The 19,332-nt window shown below is 47.1% G+C and overlaps 1 protein-coding gene across 1 annotated transcript in view; it reads left to right on the forward strand.

Moving 5' to 3' along the window:
• The first annotated feature begins 18,227 nt into the window (after positions 1 to 18,227).
• Positions 18,228 to 19,332, forward strand: part of LOC119975066 (multidrug and toxin extrusion protein 1-like) — a 132,815-nt gene continuing 131,710 nt past the window's right edge. Inside the window, exon 1 of the mRNA XM_038814564.1 lies at positions 18,228 to 18,562. The gene's annotated coding sequence lies outside the window, so the exon portion shown is untranslated. The remainder of the gene's footprint in view (positions 18,563 to 19,332) is intronic.

The raw sequence follows: 19,332 nt of genomic DNA on the forward strand, positions 1-19,332 counted from the left end.
TAAAAAATGCCACTCAAGTCAAGGGCAATTAGGGACGGGCAACAAGTGCTGGCCTTGCCCATATCACATGAAGGATATAAAGAAATAAAAAGGAATGGGCTCTTGGGCATTTGGTTTAGTTAAACTATGATCATTCCATCGCAGCTCTGTGGGAAAGCTGTAATGTTGGAGGTGTCAGCCTGTTACCATCCTGGACCATACCCCAACATCTAGCAGAGATCCCAATACTTTTTCTTAATTTGGTGATACTTTGGTCCAGAAGATATTCCACACAAAAAACAAGGATTTGGTATGTTAAAGCAAACTTTATTACCAACACAGTATTAAACTACCTTAAAGAAACCAGCTTACAATTACCAGTTAAACCTGTTTTTCTGGGATGGCACGGTGGCGCAGTGGTTATAGGTTCGATCCCGGCCGCCCGGGTCACTGTCCGTGTGGAGTTTGCACATTCTCCCTGTGTCTGCGTGGGTCTCACCCCCACAACCCAAAGAACCCCCACAACCTTGTAAACGCAATCAGGTTTGGAAAGAAGGATGATCTCACTTTTACAACATCTTAATTTCACGATCTGCAGCCACAGTGTCTGTCTATCTTTTAAACCAGGATTTAAGAAAAATATCACTGCACGGTAGGCGGATTGGACATGCTAAATTGTCCCTCAATTGCAATTTTTTTTTCAAAATACAAAAAATATTTTAAAAGCATACTTTAAAAAAAATATTTTTATTGAGAAAATGTTCCATTTTAACACATTCAACCAATTAATGTAAAACAAATACCACTCCAGACTTAACCATCCTCCCAACCCATGCCCCAAAAAGCAAACATAATCGAACTATAAACGCATCCCCCCAACTCCTGACGGTGACCATCTCCCTGAAATCGGAAATGAAAGCTGCCATCTCAAGTAGAACCCATCTGCCGACCTTCCCAGGATGCACCTGACCTCCTCTATGTGCGCAAAATCTCCATATGGTCACTCAACTAGGATGAAGCCCTGGGCGGAACCAGCGTTCTCCACCCAACCCGAACCCGCCGCTGGCTATTAGCCAGGCGAAGGTGAGAGCAACCGCCTTCACCTCCCCCCCCACCCCCCCCCCCCCCCCCCCCCACCGCTTTCACCCCTAGCGAGGGTGCCAAGGTAAAGACAGGAATCTCCTTTTGTAAAATGTCGCGGGCCTGAGCAAACCTAAATTCGTTAGTCGCCATGAATTGGAATTTATCCAAAAGCCCCTCAAAACCGGAATGTCCCTTCTATAAACATGTCCCCAAACCTCTGTAGCCCCGCCCTCCCCAAGACCTGCACGATGAGTCCAAAACCGGCAGCGCAAAGAGATGATTCCTGCGGACTGAGGCTAACATCGACACGGCGCCCAGCTTAAAATGTTGCCCAAACTGCCTCCCTGTCCTCAGAGTGGCCACCACTCCCGGACTAAGCCAATTTTGCAGGTGAAATGGAAGCAAAGCAGTAACCAAGGCTCTCAAACTAGTAACTCGCCTCCATCCGCCCACATGTGGAATCTGGATCCTTAAACTACCCCCATACGTTTCCGCCCAATAATAAAACAACAGATTGGACAACGCAAGCCCCCCCCCCCCCCCCCCCCACTGCCCCGGGTCCCCGACTGCATCTCCATCTGATTAAAAGCTCTACGAATCCTTGGGCTCTTGCTTGCCCAAGTAAAGGAAGATATACTTTTATTAACCTTAACAAAGAAATACTTGGCAAGAAAAATGGGAAGGCATTGAAACAAAAGTAAAACCTCCCCGTTAAGCCTCACCTTGTAAACATTAACAAGGTTGGAAAGAAGGATGATCTAACTTTTACGATATCTTAATTTCACTTTCTGCAGCCATAGTGTCTGTCTTTCTTTGTCCATACTGAGACAAGTGTCATGATCCCAGTTTATTGTCATAACTGGGCAGGGAGATCCCAGCATGGAGCCCTGGCATCAAAGGCTTTAAATCCCACATCACTTATTGAATTCAGATTCCTTCAGCTGCCACAGTGGGATTTGAACGTGTATCCCCAGAACCTTAAACTCTCGGATTAAGGTGATAAATTTCTGAATTTCTTTATTAATAATAATAATAATAATAATAATCTTTATTATTGTCACAAGTAGGCTTACATTAACACTGCAATGAAGTTACTGGGAAAAGCCTCTAGTCGTCACATTCCGGCGCCTGTTCGGGGACACTGAGGGAGAATTCAGAATGTCCAAATTACCTAATAGCACGTCTTTCGGGACTTGTGGGAGGAAACCGGAGCACCCGGAGGAAACCCACGCAGACACGGTGAGAACGTGCAGACTCCACACAAAGCAGAATTAAATGTTTCTGGTCCAGTAATGCTTAAAGGCCTGGGTTATTCTGTGCATTTATATGCTGCAAAAAGATTTTTTTAAATCCTGGTCGCTACAGAAGATGTAATTAAAGCATCATAAAAATTAGATCATCCATATTTCAAACCATGCTTGAAAGGACACGCCTAATGGATCTTTTGTTATGATTTTTGGGGAGTCGACAATTAGAGACATGTTGTGCTCAAACTTAAGTAATCAGTTTGTGGGATTTGAGTGGGATAATTAATGATATTTAATGATATAATTAATGGGAGGAGCCGGGACGGAAGCTGTCAGGTTTTGAGTCAGTCAGTTCAGATTTGGCTGCGACCAGAACAGCAACCTCTAGACATAGTTGTCAAGTTAAACAGTGATTTGAGACAAACAAGAAGCGACAGACCATTTCCTGAAGGATCTCTCTCTCTCTCCAAGACATCTCTACACAGCAAGTAGTCCCGTGTTTGATAATTGTTTTTAAAAGTGGGTTTTGACCTGAGATGGGATTTGCTTGATTGGAGATAAAGAAGATAGCAGTCAGGAGGTTGTGTTTCATTTTATTGTTATGCCTTGTTTAAATGGTAATTGTGAGCTATTTATTTTATGACGTTAACGTTAGCCTAATACTTTGTTGATAATGACATTTGTTTTAATATACCATTTATTCCTATTTGTGCTTTGACTCACACCTGGAGCAAAGTGTACTTTCCTCACAGCTTTACAAATTTAAAAAAAAATTGGTGTTTCTGTCCGGTATCCTAGCATATATTGGGGTCTGGTCCGGAATCGTAATGTTACAAACCCAGTGATATTATCACTACACCACCATCTCCCCCAGGAGTGCATGGTAGTAATCATCTATCCCAGCTGCCCTTCGATCAGCTCAGTGTGCTGGTAAAATAGGCTTAACTCTAATTCTTTATTATTTATTTTCACGTTGGAACCCACCAGAATGGAGGCAATCATAGGGTTGTTTGATAAAATAAGCAGACTCTAATGATTGTTCCAGGAAAGAATAAATCTTTTCACAGTTGCCAACTGATGCAAGAGACTCTGTTTCACAGTAAATTACTGTCAAGCTACATGCCTTTAAATACAGTAACCTGTGGAGACATGACTAGGTGTTTGACAGCTAGACATCATTTTAGCAAGAGCGGAGAACTACAGTCAGATGTGCTGCTGAAGCAAATCGGCACATCAGCCATCAAGGTGCAATTTAAGTCCGGGCTAATTAACACAAAGTCTTTTTGTTCTAAGATTGTGGCTTGTTAATGGATGATTAATGGACCAGACTACAGGTGCTTTTCACATTTAAAATCGCCAACCAATACATTTGGCTTCTCATCGCCTGCCAGAGTTGGAATTTAAACTGGCCCACTCACCTTTATCTGACGATCCATCAATTTAACAAGCTGCTATTGGGATGTGCCAACTCCCCATTCTGGCCGCTGTCTGAAAGAATGTCACAGAGTGGAGACGCCAGTGGCAGAATGAGGAGTGAGGGCTGAATGTTGTTGCTTTAGCCACTGCTGCCCTGTCAAGGTACCCCCGATGTGGTTAAAAAAAATAAGTCGCACAATCCTGAGCCCTGTCTCACTGGTTGACAGAAGCTGGAGCAAGTGGCTCTCCATTCCACCTGCAATCTGACTGAATTCAGCATCTTTCAGTTGCAAAATGTGAAGTATGGCCACTGTTGTGTTTTGCCAATTTTTTTTCATAGAATTTACAGTGCAGAAGGAGGCCATTCGGCCCATCGAGTCTGCACCAGCTCTTGGAAAGAGCACCCTACCCAAGGGTCAACACCTCCACACTTTCCCCATAACCCAGTAACCCCACCCAACACTAAGGGCAATTTTGGACACTAAGGGCAATTTATCACGGCCAATCCACCTAACCTGCACATCTTTGGACTGTGAGAGGAAACCGGAGCACCCGGAGGAAACCCACGCACACACGGGGAGGATGTGCAGACTCCACACAGACAGTGACCCAAGCCAGAATCGAACCTGGGACCCTGGAGCTGTGAAGCATTTGTGCTATCCACAATGCTACCGTGCTAATGTTGTGCATTGTGTCTGTGATCACTAGTTTCTAGTTTCTAAGTGTGCAGAAACTTTATTTACAATGCTTTCCCCCCCTTTTTTTTAAGGAGGCCATTCGGCCCATCAAGTCTGCACCTACCCTCTGATGTGGAGATGCCGGCGTTGGACTGGGGTAAGCACAGTAAGAAGTCTTACAACACCAGGTTAAAGTCCAACAGGTTTATTTCAAACACGAGCTTTCGGAGCACTGCTCCTTCCCCAGGTGAATTGACCTGAGGAATCATAGAATCATAGAATTTACAGTGCAGAACAAGGCCATTCAGCCCATCGAGTCTGCACCGGCTCTTGGAAAGAGCACCCTACCCAAGGTCAACAACTCCACCCTATCCCCATAACCCAGTAACCCCACCCAACACTAAGGGCAATTTTGGACACTAAAGGCAATTTATCATGGCCAATCCACCTAACCCGCACATCTTTGGACTGTGGGAGGAGACCGGAGCACCCGGAGGAAACCCACGCACACACGGGGAGGATGTGCAGACTCCGCACAGACAGTGACCCAAGCCAGAATCGAAACTGGGACCCTGGAGCTGTGAAGCGATTGTGCTATCCACAATGCTACCGTGCTGCCCTTTTGGAAGGAGCAGTGCTCCGAAAGCTCGTGTTTGAAACAAACCTGTTGGACTTTAACCTGGTGTTGTAAGGCTTCTTACTGTCCCTACCCTCTGAAAGAGCATCCCACTAAGGCCCAATCCTCCACCCTGTCCCCATGGCCCCACCTAGGGGCAATTCAGCACTGCCAATTAACCTAACCTGCATATCATTGTGTGGAGAATCATAGAATTTACAGTGCAGAAGGACGCCATTCGGCCCATCGAACCTGCACCAGTCCTTGGAAAGAGCACCCCACTTAACCCCACGCCTTCACCTCATCCCCGTAACCCAGTAACCCCACCTAACACTAAGGGCAATTCAGCACGGCCAATCCACCTAACTTGTATATCTTTGTGTGCGGAGGAAACAGACATGAGAAGAATGTGCAAACTTTTTTTTTAACAGACAATTTTATTGAGGTATTTTTGGCATTGTAAACAGTAACAATATACATTAGTGTGCAGATACCAATTACAAAAAACATAGTGCAAATAACAGTACCACTCTCGCAAATAGACCCGCCTATTCTTCCCCCCCCCTACTCCACACTACAGCTGGGAGACGGATACTGCTAGGAGACGGATACTGTTAGCTTGGAGGGACTCAAAACCCCCGAAGTCGGAGACCTGGCTAACTGACATGGCGAGCTTTCTCGGACTAGAGAAGATTAAGTTCGCCTTGAGAGGGTCACTGTTAGGGTTCGCACGGAGGTGGCAACCATTAATCGACTTCTTCACGGGGGGGGGGGGGGGAATAGGGTAGCGTACAATAGGGGGACAATTAGGCGGGTCTTGGCGGGATGGGAGTCGGTGATTGCACTATGTTTATTGTTCTTTGCACATTGTTTTATACTATTGTTGTTTGTAATGTCAAAAATACCTCATTAAAATTGTTTATAAAAAAAAGAAAATGGTCATTATAAAAACGATCTGAAACCACTTCCCCAATGTCTGGATTGAGTGTTAAAGGCAGCCTTGATTTGACTGTTAGTCAGTACTCCAGTGCAATTAGCACTACACTCCCGTTTCATTCTCTATTCCACTGAACGTACCCATCCCTCATGAGTGCTTGGGTTCTGGAATACACTGCCTGAGGGTGTGGCAGATGCCAAATCAGTCTGGGCATTCAAAAGAGAATTGGGAATTCATCTGAAAGGAACAGGTGTGCAAGACTACGTGGAAAAGACGAGGAAGTGAGACTGGGTGAGATGCTCTTGAGGAGAAATGGAATGGACATGATGGGTTGTAACTGTTCTATGGCTCCAACACTTGTGTACTTGACCCAAGTGCCACTCTTTGTGTCATTCAAAGCAGGAAGCGCCATAAGAAACAGGTCAGGCAGCATCGGTACAGAAAGGACCATTCCTCTTGTGTATGCCTGGACATTTGGAGGGCAGGTCCGTGTTATCCTCAAACGAAAGGGAAAATGCTGGACAATCTCAGCAAGTCTGGCAGCATCTGTAGGGAGAGAAAAGAGCTAACGTTTCGAGTCCGATGACTCTTTGTCAAAGCTACCTGTTATCCCCAAAGCTGTCTGTTATCCTCAGACTGGCCTTTACCCAATGCCTTGAAGAACTCTTCTTCTCGGGAACTGTAAGGAGATCTTTCGCATTTCCCTAGAGCAGATGGAGAGGGTCCAATGTCTCACCTGAAAGATGGCAGCTCCGGCAATGCAGCACTCTCTCAACCCACCAACATAGCTTGTATGCGTCAACTGCGGCTGAGAGGCGCTCATGTCAATGATAATAACCTTATCGCCACTCCCAAATGCACAACAGAAATTCAGCACCCATCCTTCACAGGGCTGGGTGGGTGGGGGGGGGGGGGAATTGTCTGTACTGATTCCACTAGTTTGTGGGGATCTTACCAGGCACAGCGAAAGCCGACACAACGGCAGTGACTTGACGCCCAGGGATAAAAAGCTTTGAAACATTTCTGAGTGATATCAGGCCACGCACGAATGCTTTCCTACCCGGCGCGGGGCAAAGCAGTTGGAGACGGAGCCTTGAGGAGAAGTCGGGTCAGAAACACGAAAAAATTTGCTGGGCTGGACAGGAGCTCAGGCTGGGAAATCAAAGAAATTTTTTTATTGACGATAGCCTAGTTTGATAAACAAAAGCTGTCACCCACACCGCTTGCTGGGAAAACTGCAATTAGATTATTTAGTGATACCTGCTGACACTAACTCAGAATTAAATTGGCTGTCAGCCCTACAATATGGTTTTAATATCTTCATGTTCCCAGCAAACACAGCAGATGCAGGCTATTGCAATCCCTGGAAGATGATTACCAAGTCTTTCATCAGTGTGTGCAGTATCCTGTCCTGAGGAGGAAATCATTTATATATTTTATGTCATGGTTTATATTTGTGTTTCCACAGCGCCTTTCGCAACAAAACACTTTACAGTCAATGAAGTAATTTTGAATGTCGTCATTGGTCCCCCCACCCCCCAAGCTCCCGAAGTACAGCCACAAAACCTGCTGGCTCCAACTGAAAGAGCCGATGTGGCCACGATTTAACATTTTATGGAAAAGACTGTGCCTCCGACAGTGGGGCCTCCTTCAGTACAGCATCAGCACAACTTGTAGCCACAACCTTCTGACTCAGCGAAGTGCGAGTGTTACCTGCCGAGCGAAAACCCTTAAGACCACTTCAAAGAACAAAGAACAAAAGAAAAGTTCAGCACAGGAACAGGCCCTTCGTCCCTCCAAGCCTGTACCGATCATGATGCCCTAACCGAAAACAAAACCTTCTGCCCTTATACATTGCGTATTCCTCTATTTCCTCCCTATTCATGTCACCATCCAGATGCCTCTTAAATGTTGCTACTGTGCAAGCTTCCACCACATCCTCTGGCAGCACATTCCAGGCACCCACCACTCTGTGTGAAAAACTTTCCCCGCACATCACCCTTAAACTTTTCCCCTCTCACCTTGAACCTGTGACCCTTTGTAATTGACACTTCCACCCTTGAAAAATGCCTATGCCTCATAATTTTGTAGACCTCTATCAGGTCTCCCCTCAGCCTCTTATCTTTCCAGTGAAAAGTTTCACCAGGTTCACCATCCTGGTGAACCTTCTTTGCACTCTCCCCAGAGCTTCCACATCCTTCTGACCAGAACTGCATGCAATACTCCAAATACGGCCCAATCAAGGTTTTATATAGCTGCAACAAGATTTCCCAACTCTTGTATGCCCCGGCTGATGAAGGCAAGCATGCCATACGCCTTCTTAATCACCTTGGCCACCTCTGTTCCACTTTTTTTTTTTTAATTTTGATTACCCAATTATTTTTTCCAATTAAGGGGCAATTTGGCGTGGCCAATCCACCTACTCTGCACATTTTTGGGTTGTGGGGGCGAAACCCACGCAGACACGGGGAGAATGTGCAAACTCCACACAGACAGTGACCCAGAGCCGGGATCGAACCTGGGACCTCAGCGCTGTGAGGCGGTTATGCTAACCACTTGGCCACCGTGCTGCCCTCTCTGTTCCACTTTTAGGGAACTGTGGACCTGCATGCCCAGATCCCTCTGTAGGGGCAGCACAAGTCCATAGCACTGTGGCTTCACAGCGCCAGGGTCCCAGGTTCAATTCCCCGCTGGGTTACTGTCTGTGCGGAGTCTGCACATTCTCCCCATGTCTGCGTGGGTTTCCTCCGGATGTTCCGGTTTCCTCCCACAGTACAAAGACGTGCAGGTTAGGTGGATTGGCCATGATAAATTGCCCTTAGTCACCAAAAAGGTCGGGAGGGGTTATTGGGGTTACGGGGATTGGGTGAAAGTGAAGGCTTAAGTGGGTCGGTGCAGACTCGATGGGCTGAATGGCCTCCTTCTGCACTGTATGTTCTATGTTAATATTCCTAAGGGTTTTGCCATTTACAGTACAATTCATACCTAGATTTGATCCTCCAAAATGCATCACCTTGAATTTGCCCGGATTAAACTCCATCTGCCATTTCTGTGCCCAAGTCTCCAATCTATTTATATCCTGTTGTATCCTCTGACAATCCTCGGCACTACCAGCAACTCCGCCAATCTTCGTGTCACCCCCAAACTTACTAATCAGACCACCCACATTTTCCTCCAGATCATTTATTTATACTACAAACAACAGGGGTCCCTGCACTGATCCCTGCGGAACACCACCAGCTACAGATCTCCATTCTGGAAAACACCCTTCCACTGCTACTCTCTGCCTTCCATAACCCAGCCAGTTCTGTATCCATCTAGCCAACCCACCCCGAATCCCATGTGATTTCAGTTTTTGTACCAGGCTGTCATGTGGGAACTTGTCAAATGCCTTACTAAAGTCCATATAAACCACATCCACAGCCCTGCCCTCATTAATTTTCTTTGACGCCTCTTCAAAAAACTCAATTAAGTTGGTGAGACATTACAGGTTCGTTACGGGGGTTCGATGGCTAGCTAAGGCCCAAAACCAAGCTAAATAAACATGTTGGGGGGGGGGGGGGGGGGGGGGGGGCGCAGTTACTACTACGAAGATGCTTACCTGTAAATATGTATGTTAATTTTTGCGTGTTTGTTTTTGTTTGTTTTTTTTTTTCTCTCTCTCCTAACAATTTGTAATTTGTTCAATATAAAATACGAAAACTGAATAAAAACATTTATAAAAAAAAAAAAAGTTGGTGAGACATGACCTTCCCCGTGCAAAACCATGCTGCCTGACACTAACTGATCCATTTCCCTCCTGTGCCTCAGTACCTTTTCCAAAAGCTTCCCCACCACTGATGTCAGACTCATCGACCGATAATTTGCTGGATTATCCTTGATGCATTTGGACCAGCGACAAGGAAACGGGACATTCTAAGCTGTGCAAGGCACGCGTGGAAGCACAATAGCGTCACCAACCCTCCAGAGTGGCACGATAGCACAGTGGTTAGCACAGTTGCTTCACAGCACCAGGGACCTGGGTTCCATTCCCGGCTTGGGTCTCTGTCTGTGTGGAGTTTGCGCGTTCTCCCCGTGTGTGCGTGGGTTTCCTCCGGGTGCTCCGGTTTCCTCCCACAGTCCAAAGGTGTGCAGGTTAGGTGGATTGGCCATGATAAATTGCCCTCAGTGTCCAAAAAGGTTAGGCGGGGTTGCGGGGATAGGGTGGAGATGTGGGCTTGTTTCCAAGGGGCGGTGCAGACCCGACAGGCCGAATGGCCTCCTTCTGCACTGTCAATTCTATGGATTGGCCTGGAATCTCCAGAAATTGAAGGTCAATCAATCACAGGGCACCGTTGCGTGCGACCCTGAAGAAAGAATCATCAGGACATTAAAAAAGATTGTTTTTGGGCAGCAGGGTGGCGCAGTGGTTAGCACTGCTGCCGCACGGCGCCGAGGACCCAGGTTCGATCCCGACCCTGGGTCACTGCCCATGTGGAGTTTGCATATTCTCCCTGTGTTTGCGTGGGTTTCACCCCCACAACTCAAAGATGTGCAGGGTAGGTGGATTGGCCACGCTAAATTGCCCCTTAATTGGAAAAAGCGAATTGGCTACTCTAAATTTATTTTTAAAAAAGAAGAAAAAAAGATTGTTTTAGCCGTTGTCATTTTCTTTGAACTTTACTCTTTAAAAGCCAGGAGTACCGTGGCGGAGGGGCGTTTGTCTGATGGTCAAGCATCGTCCAGTTGGATAATTAGTCTGCTTGCTTTCCAATTGGCGGTAGTGTGTCACGAGGCAGGATGTGTTGGCCGGCCAATGGAGGGGCAAGTAATAATAATAATAATCTTTTATTGGCACAAGTAGGCTTACATTAACACTGCAATGAAGTTACTGTGAACAGCCCCTAGTCGCCACACTCCGGCACCTGCTCACCTAACAGCAAGTCATGTGATGGATCCTTCAGGAATACACTTAATCATGGTCAGCAACCCTAAACCGCAGGGACACTTTGAACTGTGCCTGGAGGAAGGCCTGTAGAACACCCAATGACGATACTCATAATATCGCCGGCACTGTGCCATTTCCAGAGCACCTGTCTGAAGGAATGGAAATGGGAATAGCGCTGCTGGTGTGTGCAATAGTGTGTTATATTTTCAGCGGTGTGGAAGCAGGAGACTAATCCTGTAAGAGCTCTCTTGTAAACTCCAAACAGTCAATAAAACAGAACTACAGGAAACAAATCAAATCACCCGCTCTGCGAGGGAGGAAATTGATATAAGAAACTATTTGTAGACCTCTCCTCTAATAGTTCACAATAACAGAGCGGGACTGAAACCCAATATGAAGACAGAATAAAGCTCACACAAACAGCATTTTTTTGTAATCTTCAATTGTGGGGTGTGAGGGTCACTGGCTCGGCCAGGATTTATTGCCCATCCCTAATTGCCCATGAGAAGATGGTGGTGAGCCACCTTCTTGAGCTGCTGCAGTCCACGTGGTGCAGCTAGACCCTGTTAGGATGGCAGTTCCTGGATTTGAACCCAGCAACAGTGAAGGGCTGGTGATATAGATACAAGTCAGGAAGGTGTGTGGCTTGAAGGGGTAAATGCTGGTGGCAGTGTTTCCCTGCACCTGCTACCCTTGTCCTCCAATGTGGGAGAGATCATGGGTTTGGAGGGTGCTGTCATAGAATCATAGCATTTACAGTGCAGAAGGAGGCCATTTGGCCCATCGGGTCTGCACCGGCTCTTGGAAAGAGCACCCTATCTAAGCTCACACCTCCACCCTATCCCTGCAACCCATTAACCCCAGCTCACCTTTTTTGAACACTAAGGGTAATTTATCATGGCCAATCCAGGAATCGAATCGGGACCCTGGAGCTGTGAAGCAACTGTTCTAACCACTGTGCTACCGTGCTGGAGGAGGAGGCTGGGTAAGTTGCTGCAGTGTCGATGGCGTACACTTCTCATGGTGTGTGTGCGTCAGTGGTGGAGGGAGTGAACGTTGAAGGTGGTAAATGGTGTGTCGATCAAGCGGGCTGCTTTGTTGTCGAGCTTCTTGAGTGTTGCTGGAGCTGCACTCATCCAGTTCTACAGATGTGCGACAGAGAGCATCCTATCCGGCTGCATCACCGCCTGGTATGGCAACTACTCGGTCCAAGATCGCAAGAAGCTGCAGAGTGTGGTGAACTCAGCCCAACGCACCACACAAACTTGCCACCCCCACATTCATTCTGTCTACACCTCCCGCTGCCTCAGGAAGGCAGACAGCATTATCAGAGACCCCCTCCCACCCAGGCATTGCCTTCTTCCAGACCCTTCCATCAGGCAGAAGATACAGACGTCTGAAGACCCGCACATCCAGACATAGGAACAGCTTCTTCCCCACAGCTACAAGACTCCTCAACGACTCCCCCTCGGATTGATTTGTTCCCTGTAAGAACACTATTCACGACGCCCTATGCTGCTCTTGCTCATGTATTACTTGTTTGGCCCCTTTTTCTGCACTGTAACCAATCACTGTTTGTCGATGTACCATTTGTCAATGTTCTCTGTTGATTATTCTTTTGTCTACTATGTACGTACTGCGTACGTTCCCTCGACCGCAGAAAAATACTTTTCACTGTACTTCGGTACATGTGACAATAAATCAAATCAAATCAGGCAAGTGGAGAGTATTCCTTCACAATCCTGACTTCGTAGATGTTGGCCTGACTTTGGGGAGTCACGAGGTGTGTTACTTGCTTCAGACTATGCAGCATTTGAACAGCTCTTGCAGCCACGTAACATAAAGTAAATGCTATCGTTCACTATGGGGACGCTAGGATGGTTCTTAGAGCAGAGAAAGTTAAGAGAAGATGTATTTGATAGGGGTTCAAAATGTGAAGGGTTTTGATGGTGTAAATCAGGAGAATCTGTTCCCAGTGGCTAAAGGCTCAGCCATCAAAGGTCGCCATTCAAGATCCTTGGTACAAGAGCCGAAGGCCAAATGTGACTTTTACACGGCAAGTTATGAAAAGATGGTGACTGTCCCTTTAGGGGCAACACAGCAGAGTAAGGGTCACCTGGTCTGGGTGGCCAATCGGGACTCGGGCTGCGGAATCGTCCCAACGTGAGAAAGGCTTCGACAGAGACATTTTGGCGGATGGCTACAGCCATGAGGCTGTTGTACAATTTCTATTAATAAATACCTTTTGTGTTCCGTAATGGAGTTTATGAAAGTGCATCATTACAATGACAGCAACTTTCAAAAGGGAAGAATATTGCAGAGCTCTGGGGAAATGGGATATTTCTTTCAAGCAGCCAGCCCATACACGATGGGCTGAGTGGCCTCTTTCTGAGAAGTGTAGTTCTGTGATTCTCATCAATATCTTGCGGGGGTGGGTGGGGGGTTCTCCAGTGATAATAGCGTAGGAGCAGGAACAAAAACCCACCGCAGGCGATTCTCTGGATAGATATTGGAACTAGTCGAGAACATTCCCGTCCAATAGGACAACAGAGGATGATGCGATCGATGGGTGAAAGGTTGCAGGCAGGTCGAGAAGGGTGAGGAACAAATTGGTCACCATGGACATAGTCACACAGGAAATTGTAATGATGTCGTTTGTGACTTTGATTAGGGCCGGCTGTGAGTGCTGTGGAAGGGGCAGAAAACCGGAGGGATTCAAATGTGGAATTATGGCGATGGTTCACATGTTTGGTGGTTGGGGGAGGGGGGGGGGGGGGCAACATCATGTTCAAGGGCTTCGGAGAGGGAAGGGCCTATGGAGCCACTAGGGCAGAAGGGTGAAGACTTCAAATTTCAGTCAGTCTAGGTTAGCGGTAGAATATTCTGCCCATGGTGTCCCACTGATCCTGTCTAGGCCCTCAACCCATTGCTTTCCCGTCCATTGGGGTACCATCCACAAGGCCATTGGATTAAACAGCACCTGCTGGCCATTAATGCATTTGGGACCAGCTGCATTCAATTCTTCAAACAGGCTCCCTCAAAAGCCAACAACCTATTCAGAGGCCCCCATGTTTGGTGACATCTCAATGCTGCAGCTTTCCCCTCATGTAAAGAGAAACACTGACCCCGTGTGCCGTCCGGCCAACAGGAGACACCTCTGGGCCTCTTGCCCCACCAAACAAAAACAAAAAAAGCACCTTTGATTCCTCAGAGTCTGACAGCGCCGTTTAAATAGCTGGAGTTTCTGTTCCCTGCTTTGTGTTAAAAGCGAGAGTCTCGCCATCTGTTCCCAGTTTGGGAAACGTAAACAGGTGATGCAAATTCGTGACAAACTTCGGCAGCCTCGAATTTTTCATCTTTAATTTTTGTTGCTTAAATAGTAACTCCCACGGGAAAGTTGAACGTTGCCATTTAATAATGCCTTAAATCGGGCCCCGCACATTCTTCTTTTGTCTTTCGACGGATCGAGTGCAGGTTCGTAACTGTAACAAAGCCGGGGATGGTAATAAACAGATATAATGTACAGCTGTAGTTGAAACCTGGCATTTGGAAATGCTAATAGCTTGTATCTGGTTTAGTCCTGCCCGTGACTAATCTCTAATTACTGACTGCCAATTTCTGAACGCTAACCTGTCACTTATTCATGTTGATTGACAAAATGCACAGAACAGCTGATTCTGTGTCTGCCCTCACATTGAATCACTCAATCTGGCACATTGCACTGATATATTAAACACCACATGGAGATGTGCAAACCATTACAATATCCTCTGCACATGCAAGGATAATGGATACTTGGGAACCATTTCAAAGCAGTAATCCAATTCCTAGCTCCAAATTACATTACAAAGCACAAACTGGAGGCGAGAAAAAAAACTTGACTGAACTGCCATCTGAACCCTGAGATTATATTACTGCTCTGGAATCACACCACAGTAATCTATTATTTCTGATAATAACAGATACTGTTAATAGCTTGCAAATTTGTTCAGTGGGCTAATGCACTGCCTGCTGTGAAACTGAACTTTGCAGATCAGCTGTCGGGGTGGTGAGGAGCGAGGGGAGCTGGCAGGGCAGCGGGTGCATTGCAATCGGAGTTGAGGACATCGCTGGGGAGGATGCTGTGTGACAGCGCTCATTACTCGAGTCAGAACACACAGAGTTCAAGCCCCAACCCGAACCTATAGCGCGTCTGTGCAGTGCTGGGGGAGTGCGACACTGTCAGGAGGTGCTTTTTCTCCCCCTCTTTCTTTGGATGCGATGTTAAACAGAGGGGCCCCTGGATCTTTCGCTTGGGTTTGAACGATCTCGGAGGAGTACTCGCGGGTGCGATTTCATGGCCTCGTCGCGTCCGACTTGGTGTTGGGACGAGGCAGTTGAATCTCGCGAGGCGCCCCTCGCACCCCATCCACTCAATAGGTCACAGGCGATTCATCACAATGCTGTTAGTGGATCCACGCTCTGTACAAATTAGCTGCTGTGTTTCATAATACAATGACTACACTTATATAGGATTACATAGGATATACAGCACAGAAAATGGCCATTCAGCCTATCCAATCCTTGCCATTGTTTAAACTCCACTCGAATGGCCAGCACAGTAGTACGATGCTTAGCTGACTCAGTTGCTTCACAGCTCCAGGGTCCCAGGCTCGATTCCCGGCTTGGGTTACTGTGCGGAGTCTGCACGTTCTCCCCGTGGGTTTCCTCCGGGTGCTCCGGTTTCCTCCCACAGGTGAAAGATTTGCAGGTTAGGTGGATTGGCCATGCTAAATTGCCCTTAAGTGTCCAAAAAAGGTTAGGCGGGGGTGACTGGGTTACAGGGATAGGGCGACGGCGTGGGCTTGGGTAGGGTGCTCTTTCCAAGGGCCAGTACAGACTCGATGAGCTGAATGGCCTCCTTCTGCACGGTAAATTCTATGATGAGTCTCCACCCATCTTTTATCATTGCATTTTTCCATCCGAACCCTCCATCTCCTTCTCCCTAATGCTTGTCCAGTTTCCCCTCCAACATGTCTCAGTTCAGCCACTCCCTGTGGTAGCCAGTTCCACATTTACACCACTCTTTGGGCAAAGAGGTTTCTCCAGAATTCCCTATTGGATTTCTCGGTCACGACCTTATATTGGATGGTCTCCAGTTACTCTATTCCCCACACGAGGAAACATTCGCTCCGCGTCCGCTTTGTCAGAACCTTGCATCATTTTAAAAACCTCTATTTGGTCCCCTCCCCATCAGCCTCCTTTTTCCAAGAGAAAAAGAGATCAGGCCGGTGAACCCATTCCTGAAATGTCAATCCCACACTTGTAAAACTAACTCATTGCCTGGAGTGCTCTTCTGGCAGGTCCTGACAACATGGCAGGAGCTTGTCAAACGCGAGTTCTCCCTTTCAGATAGAATGAGGTTAATCGGGATTCCCGATCCTGGTCTCCATCCGTTAAACACCCATGGAGAAAACACTTGTAGAAATGGGTCGGAGGGGCGGCGCGTTGGAATAGTGGTTAGCACTGCTGCCTCACGGCGCCGAGGTCCCAGGTTCGATTCCGGCTCTGGGTCACTGTCCATGTGGAGTTTGCACATTCTCCCCGTGTTTGCGTGGGTTTCGCCCCCACAACCCAAAGATGTGCAGAGTAGGTGGATTGGCCATGCTAAAATTACCCCCTTAATTGGAAAAAAAAAATTGGGGAGGACTCTAAATTTATCTTTAAAAATGGAAATGGGTCAGAATTCGTAGGAGCAAGAGGAGGTCATTCAGCCGCTTGAGCCTGCTCAAGACATTCAATTATATCTCCTTAACTCCGTTTATTCACCTTGGTCCCACGACCCTTGATGCTCTTGCCCAGCATTGATTGCGAAACCTGGTGCAGCCAAATAGCTTGAATCTCCGTGAAACATTACATAGATACATACATAGAAGATAGGAGCAGGAGGAGGTCTCTTGGCCCTTCGAGCCTGCTCTGCCATTTATCACGATCATGGCGGATTATCCAACTCAATAGCCTCCCCATAGTCTTTGATCCCATTCTCCCCAAGTGCTATATCCATTGAACATATTCAATGTTTTAGCATCAACTGCTTCCCGTGGTAATGAATTCCACAGGCTCACCACTCTTTGGGTGAAGAAATGTCTCCTCATCTCTGTCCGAAATGGTTGACCCTGAATCCTCCGGCTGTGACCCCTGATTCTGGACACACCCATCATTGGTAACATCTACCCTGTCTAGTCCTATTAGAATTTTATAAGTCTCTATGAGGTCCCCCCTCATTCTTCTGAACTCCAGCGAGAACAATCTTAACCGTGTCAATCTCTCCTCATATGACAGTCCCGCCATCCCTGGAATCAGTCTGGTGAATCTTCGCTGCACTCTCTCGAGAGCAAGAACATCCTTCCTGAGAGGAGATTGAAACTGCACACAATACTCCAGGTGTGGCCTCACCAAGGCCCTGTATAATTGCAGCAACAATTACCTGATTCTCTACTTGAAACCTCTCGCAATGAAGGCCAACATACCATTAGCCTTCTTTACCGCCTGCTGCACCTGCATGCTTACCTTCAGCGACTGGTGCACAAGGACACCCAGGTCCCGCTGCACACTCCCCTCTCCCAATTTACAACCGTTCAGGTGGTAATCTGCCTTCCTGTTTTTGCTTCCAAAATGAATAATCTCACAATTATCCAAATTATACTGCATCTGCCATTTATTTGCCCACTCGTCAAATCTGCCCAGATCATGCTGTAGGACCCTCGCATCCTCGTCACAGTTCACCCTCCCACCCAACTTGGTATCATCTGCGACTGTTATTTCTGTGCTGCGCTGGAGAGATTGGGTGGGGGGGGGGGGGGGGGGGGGGGGGGGGGGGAGAGCAGCAAATGGCGACTGGTGCTTGCAGATTTTTCGCTCATATTGACTCGGCATTTTCATGTCTGGACGGGGAAGAAAATGTGAAAAAGAAAACCACCCTTTTTCCCCACTTTGTAAAAAAATATATGAATGAAATACTTGGTAAGATTTTTTTTGCCGCCGAAACTGATTAGTTTTGCCAACCACCGCTCATTAACGGCGAAGAAACGACCCGCATGCTCTGTGTGACAAAACAGGCTCTTGTTATCATCGGACACGAGCCGCACGTGGTTAGAATTTCTGCTGTTATTGCGAGTGTTATTTTAAATAAAAAATGTAGAGTACCCAATTATTTTTTTCCAATTAAGGGGCAATTTAGCGTGGTCAATCCACCTAGCCTGCACTTATTTGGGTTGTGGGGGTGAAACCCACGCAAACACGGGGAGAATGTGCAAACTCCACACGGACAGTGACCCAGAGCCGGGATTCGAACCTGGGACCTCGGCGCCGTGTTGACCACTGCGCCACTGTGCCGCCCAATTTCGAGTGTTATTGACGATATATTTTTTTATCAAAGATTATGAATTTACCCAGATTCCTGTACGGCTTCAGCAATCACAAGGGCCACGAGGGCGGACCCCTGTTCGAGAATCAACGAAGCTGCCACGAGTGTGGATGAACGAAACAGCCACGTTGTCCTCAGCTCTTTGTTCAAAGCCAGTCTGATGGTGCCAGCAGGTGGCAGCGGCTCAGGAAACCGGCCACCCAGCCCGACAGTGTCAGGAGCCAAATTATCCGCAAAGGTAGTCATCAATCTTCAGGCTGCTTCAGAGTTTACAGGTATGTCAGTATAACGCCTTCTCTGTCACTCGGACATCGCCGAAACCCCGTGCCAGCCCTTGATATTGAAATAAAAGGCATTGTGACTATTTGATGGCAAACAAGAGAGTTAATGATTGTATTTGGTTTTGTTTGATATTGGCAGTCTCTGATATTCTGAATAAGGTACTTAATAAAGTACTTGGTTTTAAAGCAACCTCTCAATATTTCACCCTCAGGGGGTTTTGGTAAAGAGTGATGTCTCATGTCCTGTTTAATTCACCTCTCCCTGTTGGATGTGTGCGGCACAATTTATTTTCCTAAAACCTGTCATGGACAGTGAAATTTTAAAGGACTGTAATTCCACAGAAGGACTCTCTGATCAGAGGGGCTGAAATAATTTGAGGCAAGAGACAGTGAATGGTTCATCATACGTCCCCACTGAAGGTTCAAAGGGTGTTTTTCCACCTTTGTTCTCAAGTAACCACTGTAAGAGTAGAGCAGATCATTTCACCCGTCAGTCTGTGCCAGCTCTTATCGAAGAGCGTTCCAGTTAGTTCCACGCCCTCCCCATTCCCCCGCAATTAATTTAATGGTATTATTTAAATGGTGATATATTAGGAAGTGTGGAGGTACAAAGGATTCTGGGTGTCCTTGTACACCAGTCAGTGAAAGTGGAGAGGCGGGTGCAGCAAGCAGTTAGGAAGGCGAACGGTATGTTCATAGAATTTACAGTGCAGAAGGAGGCCATTCGGCCCATCGAGTCCTTGGAAAGAGCACCCCACTTAAGC

This window comes from Scyliorhinus canicula, chromosome 12 (assembly GCF_902713615.1).
Source record: "Scyliorhinus canicula chromosome 12, sScyCan1.1, whole genome shotgun sequence".
Taxonomy (NCBI): domain Eukaryota; kingdom Metazoa; phylum Chordata; class Chondrichthyes; order Carcharhiniformes; family Scyliorhinidae; genus Scyliorhinus; species Scyliorhinus canicula.